Source organism: Mesoplodon densirostris, unplaced genomic scaffold, assembly GCF_025265405.1.
Source record: "Mesoplodon densirostris isolate mMesDen1 unplaced genomic scaffold, mMesDen1 primary haplotype scaffold_44, whole genome shotgun sequence".
Taxonomy (NCBI): domain Eukaryota; kingdom Metazoa; phylum Chordata; class Mammalia; order Artiodactyla; family Ziphiidae; genus Mesoplodon; species Mesoplodon densirostris.
In genome coordinates this window covers 185319-196154 of record NW_026778198.1, presented here as the reverse complement: position 1 = coordinate 196154, position 10836 = coordinate 185319, and positions in this window count along the sequence as shown.

Genomic DNA, 10836 nt, shown 5'->3' with positions numbered 1-10836 from the left:
TCATCAAAATGTTCCATGACACTTTTCATCAAATTGCTCCATGACCCTGTCATCACAATGCTCCCTGCCCTTCTCATCACAATTCACAACGCCCTTGCCATCAAAATGCTCCATGACCTTTGTCATCACAAAGATCCATGACCCTTGGCATCACAATGCTCCATGTCATTGTCATCACAGTGCTCCATGAACGCTCTCATCACATTGCTCCATGCCCTTGTCTTCACATAGCTCCATGACACATGTCATCAGAATGCTCCATGGCCTTCTCATCACAATGCTCCAAGCCCTGGCCATCACAATGGTCCATTACCCCTGTCATAACAATGCTCCATGACCCCTGCCATCACGATGTTCCATGACCTTGTCATCACAAGGCTCCATGACCCTTCTCATCACAATGCTCCAAGAACACTGTAATCACAATGCTCTATGCCCCTTTTCATCTCAATGATCCTTGAACCCTGTCATCACAATGCACTATGCCCATCATCATAATGCGTCATGCTATTGTCATAACAACGAAATCAAAATGTTCCATGACCTCTGTCATAACAATGCTCCAAACCCTTGTGATCACAATATTCCATAACACTTGTCATCACAATGCCCCAGTATGCTCGTCCTCACAATTATCCATGGTCTTCTCATCACAATGCTCCATGACCTTCGTCATCACAATGCTCAATACACTTGTCATCAACATGCTCCCTGACACTTGTTGTCTGTATGCTCCTTGAACCCTGTCATGACAAGGCTCCATGCCTTTTTCATCACAATGATCCATGCCCTTTTCATCACAATGCTCCAAGTCCCATGTAATCAAAATGGTCCATGCCATTGTCATCACAAAGCTCAATGACGCATGACATCAGAATGCTCCTTGGTCTTCTCCTCACAATGCTCCATGCCCTTGTCTTCACAATGTTCCAAGACCCCCGTAATCACAATGCTCCTTTCCCCTTTTAATCAGTATGCTCCATGAGAATTGTCATCACAAGGCTCCATGGTTTTGTCATCACAATGCTCCAGGACCTTGTCATCACAATGCTTCACGACATTGTCATCAAAATTTTCAATGGCCCTTGTCATCATAATGCTCCAAACCCTAATCATCACAATGCTCCATTATATTTGTCATCACAATCCTCCATCATATTTGGTATCACAAAGCTCCATGCCATTGTCATCGCCATGGACCATGACATATGTCATCACAATGCTCCCTGACACCTGTCTTCACAATACTCCATGACCTTATCATCACAATGCTCCATGCCCTTGTCATCACAATGCACCATGCCTACTCTCATCACAATAATCTATGAAACTTGTCAGACCAATGCTCCATGCCACTGTCATCACAATGCTCCATGCCCTTGTCATCACAATGCTCCATGACCCCTGTCATCACAATGCTCCATGACTCCAGTCATCCCAATGCTTCATGACCTTTGTCATCACAATGGTCCATGCCCTCGTCATCAACAGTCTCTGTGACCTTTTTAACCACAATGCTCCATGAATTTTTCATCACAATTCTCTGTGACCCTTGTCATCACAATGCTCCATGTCTTTGTCTGAACAATGCTCCATGACCATTGTCATCACAGTATGCCACATGCATTTCATCACAACTGTCCACAACCTTGTCATTGCAATGCTCCATAAACCTTGTAATCACAATGGTCCATGCACTTCTCATCAAAATGCTCTCTCACCAGAGATATCACAATGTTCCATCACTAGTCATCACAATACTCCCTCACCCCTGGAATCACAATGATCCATGACCCTGTCATCACAATGCTACATCCACTTATCATCACAATGTTCTATGACCCCTGCCATAACAATGTTCCATAAGCCCTGTCATCAAAATGCTCCATGACCCTTTCCATCCCAAAACTCCAAGACCCCTGCCATCACAATGTTCTATAACCCCTGCCATCTAAATGTTCCATTACACTTTTTATCAAATTGCTGCATGACTCGGTCATCAAAATGCTCCCTGCCCTTCTCATCAAAATGCTCCGTGACTTGTCATCACAAAGCTCCAAGACACTTGGCATCACAATGCTCCATGTCATTGTCATCACAATGCTCCATGAACGCTCTCATCACATTGCTCCATGCCCTTGTCATCACAAAGCTCCATGCTCCTTGAAATCAAAATGATCCATGACCTCTGTCATCACAATGCTCCATACCCTTGTGATCACAATGTTCCATAACACTTGTCATCACAACGCTCCATGATGCCTGTCATCACAATACTCCATGCCCTTTTCATCACAATGCTCCATGACCTTAGTCACCACAATTCTCAATACACTTGTCATCACAATGCTCCCTGACACTTGTCATCAGAATGCTCCTTGAACCCTGTCACGAAAAGGCTCCATGCCTTTTTCATCACAATGTCCCATGCCATTTTCATCACAATGCTCCATGCCATTGTCATCAAAATACTCCACAAGCTTGTCATCAGAATGCTCCATGACCCTTGTCATCACAATTCTCCATGCACTTGTCATCACAATGCCCCAGTATGTTCGTCCTCACAATTATCCATGGTCTTCTCATCACAATGCTCCATGACCTTCGTCATCACAATGCTCAATACACTTGTCATCAACATGCTCCCTGACACTTGTTGTCTGTATGCTCCTTGAACCCTGTCATGACAAGGCTCCATGCCTTTTTCATCACAATGATCCATGCCCTTTTCATCACAAAGCTCCAAGTCCCATGTAATCACAATGGTCCATGCCATTGTCATCACAAAGCTCAATGACGCATGATATCAGAATGCTCCTTGGTCTTCTCCTCACAATGCTCCATGCCCTTGTCTTCACAATGTTCCAAGACCCCCGTAATCACAATGCTCCTTTCCCCTTTTAATCAGTATGCTCCATGAGAATTGTCATCACAAGGCTCCATGGTTTTGTCATCACAATGCTCCAGGACCTGGTCATCACAATGCTTCACGACATTGTCATCAAAATTTTCAATGGCCCTTGTCATCATAATGCTCCAAACCCTAATCATCACAATGCTCCATTATATTTGTCATCACAATCCTCCATCACATTTGGTATCACAAAGCTCCATGCCATTGTCATCGCCATGGACCATGACATATGTCATCACAATGCTCCCTGACACCTGTCTTCACAATACTCCATGACCTTATCATCACAATGCTCCATGCCCTTTTCATCACAATGCACCATGCCCACTCTCATCACAATAATCTATGAAACTTGTCAGACCAATGCTCCATGCCACTGTCATCACAATGCTCCATGCCCTTGTCATCACAATGCTCCATGACCCCTGTCATCACAATGCTCCATGACTCCAGTCATCCCAATGCTTCATGACCTTTGTCATCACAATGGTCCATGCCCTCGTCATCAACAGTCTCTGTGACCTTTTTAACCACAATGCTCCATGAATTTTTCATCACAATTCTCTGTGACCCTTGTCATCACAATGCTCCATGTCTTTGTCTGAACAATGCTCCATGACCATTGTCATCACAGTATGCCACATGCATTTCATCACAACTGTCCACAACCTTGTCATTGCAATGCTCCATAAACCTTGTAATCACAATGGTCCATGCACTTCTCATCAAAATGCTCTCTCACCAGAGATATCACAATGTTCCATCACTAGTCATCACAATACTCCCTCACCCCTGGAATCACAATGATCCATGACCCTGTCATCACAATGCTACATCCACTTATCATCACAATGTTCTATGACCCCTGCCATAACAATGTTCCATAAGCCCTGTCATCAAAATGCTCCATGACCCTTTCCATCCCAAAACTCCAAGACCCCTGCCATCACAATGTTCTATAACCCCTGCCATCTAAATGTTCCATTACACTTTTTATCAAATTGCTGCATGACTCGGTCATCAAAATGCTCCCTGCCCTTCTCATCAAAATGCTCCGTGACTTGTCATCACAAAGCTCCAAGACACTTGGCATCACAATGCTCCATGTCATTGTCATCACAATGCTCCATGAACGCTCTCATCACATTGCTCCATGCCCTTGTCATCACAAAGCTCCATGCTCCTTGAAATCAAAATGATCCATGACCTCTGTCATCACAATGCTCCATACTCTTGTGATCACAATGTTCCATAACACTTGTCATCACAACGCTCCATGATGCCTGTCATCACAATACTCCATGCCCTTTTCATCACAATGCTCCATGACCTTAGTCACCACAATTCTCAATACACTTGTCATCACAATGCTCCCTGACACTTGTCATCAGAATGCTCCTTGAACCCTGTCACGAAAAGGCTCCATGCCTTTTTCATCACAATGTCCCATGCCATTTTCATCACAATGCTCCATGCCATTGCCATCAAAATACTCCACAAGCTTGTCATCAGAATGCTCCATGACCCTTGTCATCACAATTCTCCATGCACTTGTCAGCACAATGCTCCCTGACCCTTGTTCTCACAATGCTCCAAGCCATTGTCATCACAATGCTCCATTACCTTTGTCATCAGAATCCTCCCTGACACTTGGCATCACAATGCTCCATGCCATCCTCATCACAATGGGCCATTACATATGTGATCACAATGCTCCCTGACACCTGTCTTCACAATATGGCATGACCTGGTCATCACAATGCTCCATGCCCTTGTCATCACAGTGTGCTATTCCAACTGTCATCGCAATACTCCATGAAAGTTATTAGTCCAATGTTCCATGCCCTTGTCATCACAATGCTCCATGCCCTTGTTATCACAATGCTCCATGACCCCTGTCATCACAATGCTCCGTGACTCCAGTCATCACAATGCTTCATGACCTTTGTCATCCCAATGGTCCATGCCCTTGTCATCAACAGTCTCTGTGACGTTTTTAACCACAATGCTCCATGAACTTTTCATCACAATGCTCTTTGACCCTTGTCATCACAATGCTATATGCCTTACTCAGCACAGTGCTCCATGACGCTTGTCACCACAATGCTCCATGCCCTTGTCATCCCAATGCTCCATGACCCCTGTATTCACAATGCTCCTTGACACTTGTCATCACAGTGCTCCATGACACATGTCATCACAATGCTCCATGCCTTTGTCAGCAAAATGCTACATGACCTTGTCATTACAATGCTCTATGCGCTTGTCATCACAATACTCCATTTCCATTGTCATCACAATCCTCCATGAACTTTGGGATCACATTGCTTCATGCCCTTGTCATCACAATTCTCCATGCTCCTTGAAATACAAATGATCCATGACCTCTGTCATCACAATGCTCCAAAACCTTGTGATCACAATGTTCCATAACACTTGTCATCACAACGCTCCATGATGCCTGTCATCACAATACTCCATGCCCTTTTCATCACAATGCTCCATGACCTTTGTCACCACAATTCTCAATACACTTGTCATCACAATGCTCCCTGACACTTGTCATCAGAATGCTCCTTGAACCCTGTCAAGAAAAGGCTCCATGCCTTTTTCATCACAATGCCCCATGCCATTTTCATCACAATGCTCCATGCCATTGTCATCAATATACTCCACAAGCTTGTCTTCAGAATGCTCCATGACCCTTGTCATCACAATTCTCCATGCACTTGTCAGCACAATGCTCCCTGACCCTTGTCATCACAATGCTGCAAGCCATTGTCATCACAATGCTCCAATACCTTTGTCATCAGAATCCTCCCTGACACTTGGCATCACAATGCTCCATGCCATCCTCATCACAATGGGCCATTACATATGTGATCACAATGCTCCCTGACACCTGTCTTCACAATACGGCATGACCTGGTCATCACAATGCTCCATGCCCTTGTCATCACAGTGTGCCATTCCAACTCTCATCGCAATACTCCATGAAAGTTATTAGACCAATGTTCCATGCACTTGTCATCACAATGCTCCATGCCCTTCTTATCACAATGCTCCATGACCCCTGTCATCAAAATGCTCCATGACTCCAGTCATCACAATGCTTCATGACCTTTGTCATCACAATGGTCCATGCCCTCGTCATCAACAGTCTCTGTGACCATTTTAACCACAATGCTCCATGAACTTTTCATCACAATGCTCTTTGACCCTTGTCATCACAATGCTCTATGCCTTTCTCAGCACAATGCTCCATGACCCTTGTCATCACAATGCTCCATGCGCTTGTCAGCACAATGCTCCATGACTCCTGTCATCACAATGCTACATGCACTTATCATCACAATGTTCGATGATCCGTGAAATCACAATGTTCCATAACACCTGTCATCAAAATGTTCCATGACACTTTTCATCAAATTGCTCCATGACCCTGTCATCAGAATGCTCCCTGACCTTCTCATCACAATGCACAACGCCCTTGCCATCACAATGCTCCATGACCTTTGTCATCACAAATATCCATGACCCTTGGCATCACAATGCTCCATGTCATTGTCATCACAATGCTCCATGAACGCTCTCATCACATTTCTCCATGCTCTTGTCTTCACATAGCTCCATGACACATGTCATCAGAATGCTCCATGGCCTTCTCATCACAATGCTCCAAGCCCTTGCCATCACAATGCTCCATTACCCCTGTCATAACAATGCTCCATGACCCTTGCCATCACGATGTTCCATGGCCTTGTCATCACAAGGCTCCATGACCCTTCTCATCCCAATGCTCCAAGAACACTGTAATCACAATGCTCTATGCCCCTTTTAATCTCAATGATCCATGAACCCTGTCATCACAATGCACTATGCCCATCATCATAATGCTTCATGCTATTGTCATAACAACGAAATCAAAATGTTCCATGACCTCTGTCATAACAATGCTCCAAACCCTTGTGATCTCAATATTCCATAACGCTTGTCATCACAATGCCCCAGAATGCTCGCCATCACAATTATCCATGGTCTTCTCATCACAATGCTCCTTGACCTTCGTCATCACAATGCTCAATACACTTGTCATCAACATGCTCCCTGACACTTGTTGTCTGTATGCTCCTTGAACCCTGTCATGACAAGGCTCCATGCTTTTTTCATCACAATGATCCATGCCCTTTTCATCACAATGCTCCAAGTCCCATGTAATCACAATGGTCCATGCCTTTGTCATCACAAAACTCAATGATGCATGCCATCAGAATGCTCCTTGGTCTTCCCCTCACAATGCTCCATGCCCTTGTCTTCACAATGTTCCAAGACCCCTGTAATCACAATGCTCCATTCCCCTTTTAATCAGTATGCGCCATGAGACTTATCATCACAAGGCTCCATGGTTTTGTCATCACAATGCTCCAGGACCTTGTCATCACAATGCTTCACGACCTGGTCATCAAAATTTTCAATGGCCCTTGTCATCATAATGCTCCAAACCCTAATCATCACAATGCTCCATTATATTTGTCATCACAATCCTCCATTTCATTTGGTATCACAAAGCTCCATGCCATTGTCATCGCCATGGACCATGACATATGTCATCACAATGCTCCCTGACACCTGTCTTCACAATGCTCCATGACCTTATCATCGCAATGCTCCATGCCCTTGTCATCACAATGCACCATGCCTACTCTCATCACAATAATCTATGAAACTTGTCAGACCAATGCTCCATGCCACTGTCATCACAATGCTCCATGCCCTTGTCATCACAATGCTCCATGACCGCTGTCATCACAATGCTCCGTGACTCCAGTCATCACAATGTTTCATAACGTTTGTCATCACAATGGTCCATGCCCGCGTCATCACAAGGCTCTGTGACCTTTTTAACCACAATGCTCCATGAACTTTTCATCACAATTCTCTGAGAAATTTGTCATCACAATGCTCCATGTCTTTGTCAGAACAATGCTCCATGACCATTGTCATCACAATGTGCCACGTGCATTTCATCACAACGTTCCAAACCTTGTCATTGCAATGCTCCATAAACCTTGTAATCACAATGGTCCATGCACTTCTCATCAAAATGCTCTCTCACCAGAGATATCACAATGTTCCATCACTAGTCATCACAATACACCCTCGTCCTTGTAATCACAATGTTCCATGACACTGTCATCACAATGCTACATCCCCTTATCATCACAATGTTCCATGACCCCTGCCATCACAATGTTCCATAAGCCCTGTCATCAAAATGCTCCATGACCCTTTCCATCCCAAATCTCCAAGACCCCTGACATCACAATGTTCTATAACCCCTGCCATCAAAATATTCCATTACACTTTTTATCAAATTGCTGCATGACCCGGTCATCAAAATGCTCCCTTCCCTTCTCATCAATATGCTCCATGAATTGTCATCACAAAGCTCCAAGACCCTTGGCATCACAATGCTCCATGTCATTGTCATCACAATGCTCCATGAACCCTCTCATCACATTGCTCCATGCCCTTGTCATCACACAGCTCCGTGACACTTGTCATCAAAATGCTTGATGCCCTTCTCATCACAATGCTCCATGCCCTTGTCATTACAGTCCTGCATGACCCATGTATCACAGTGTTCCGTGCCCTTGTCATCACAATGCTCCATGCCCACTCTCATCACAATAATCCATGAAACATTTCAGACCAAATTTCTATACCCTTCTCATCACAATGCTCCATTACCCCTGTCATAACAATGCACCATGACACCTGCCATCACAATGCACCATGACACCTGCCATCACAATGATCCACGGCCTAATCATCACAAGGTTCCATGATAATTCTCATCACAATGCTCAAGACCCCTGATATCACAATGCTCCATGACCTTTTCATCACAATGCTCCAAGACCCTTGTCATCACAATGCTCCATGCCCCATTTCATCTCAATGCTCCCTGAAATCTGTCATCACAATGCTCCAAGACCCTTGTAGTCACAATGCTCCATGCCCCTTTTCATCTCAATGCTCCATGAACCCTGTCATCACAATGCACCATGCCCATCATCATAATGCTTCAGGCTATTGTCTTCACAATGAAATCAATATACTGCATGACCTCTGTCATCATAATGCTCCAAACCCTTGTGATCACAATGTTGCATAACACGTATCATCAAAACACCCCATGACGCTCATCATCACAAATATCCATGGTCTTCTCATCACAATGCTCCATGATCTTTGTCATCACAATGCTCAATACACTTGGCATCACTATGCTCTCTGACCCTTGTCGTCTGTATGCTCCTTGAACCCTGGCATGACAAGTTTCCATGCATTTTTCATCACAATGATCCATGACCATTTCATCACAATGCTCCAAGGTCCCTGTAATCACAATGCTCCATGCCGTTGTCATCACAAAACTCCATGACGCTTGTCATCAGAATGCTCCATGGACTTCTCATCACAGTGCTATATGCCCTAGGCATAACAATGCTCCAAGACCCTTGTAATCACAATGCTCCATGCCCCTTTTCATCAGAATGCTCCATGAGACTTGCCATCACAAGTCTCCATGGTCTTCTCATCACAATGTTCCAGGACCTTGACATCACCATGATCCATTCCCTTGTCATCACAATGCTCCATGACACCTGTCATCACAATAATCCATGAACATTTTCAGCCCAATGCTCCACGACCTTCTCATCACAATGCTCCATTGCCAATATCATCACAATGCTCCATGACCACTGTCATCACAACAATCCATGACACCTGACAACACAATGATCCAGGACTCTTGTCATCACAATGCTCCATTAACTTGTCGTCACAATGCTACATGACACCTGTCATCACAACTCTCCATGAACATTTTCAGCCCAGTGCTCCATGACCCTTGTCATCACAATGATCCATGCCCTTGTCATCCCAATGCTCCATGACCCCTGTATTCACAATGCTCCTTGACACTTGTCATCACAGTGCTCCATGACACATGTCATCACAATGCTCCATGCCTTTGTCAGCAAAATGCTACATGACCTTGTCATTACAATGCTCTATGCACTTGTCATCACAATACTCCATTTCCATTGTCATCACAATCCTCCATGAACTTTGGGATCACATTGCTTCATGCCCTTGTCATCACAATGCTCCATGCTCCTTGAAATCAAAATGATCCATGACCTCTGTCATCACAATGATCCAAACCCTTGTGATCACAATGTTCCATAACACTTGTCATCACAACGCTCCATGATGCCTGTCATCACAATACTCCATGCCCTTTTCATCACAATGCTCCATGACCTTTGTCACCACAATTCTCAATACACTTGTCATCACAATGCTCCCTGACACTTGTCATCAGAATGCTCCTTGAACCCTGTCAAGAAAAGGCTCCATGCATTTTTCATCACAATGCCCCATGCCATTTTCATCACAATGCTCCATGCCATTGTCATCAAAATACTCCACAAGCTTGTCATCAGAATGCTCCATGACACTTGTCATCACAATTCTCCATGCACTTGTCAGCACAATGCTCCCTGACCCTTGTCATCACAATGCTGCAAGCCATTGTCATCACAATGCTCCAATACCTTTGTCATCAGAATCCTCCCTGACACTTGGCATCACAATGCTCCATGCCATCCTCATCACAATGGGCCATTACATATGTGATCACAATGCTCCCTGACACCTGTCTTCACAATACGGCATGACCTGGTCATCACAATGCTCCATGCCCTTGTCATCACAGTGTGCCATTCCAACTCTCATCGCAATACTCCATGAAAGTTATTAGACCAATGTTCCATGCACTTGTCATCACAATGCTCCATGCCCTTGCTAAAACAATGCTCCATGACCCCTGTCATCACAATGCTCCATGA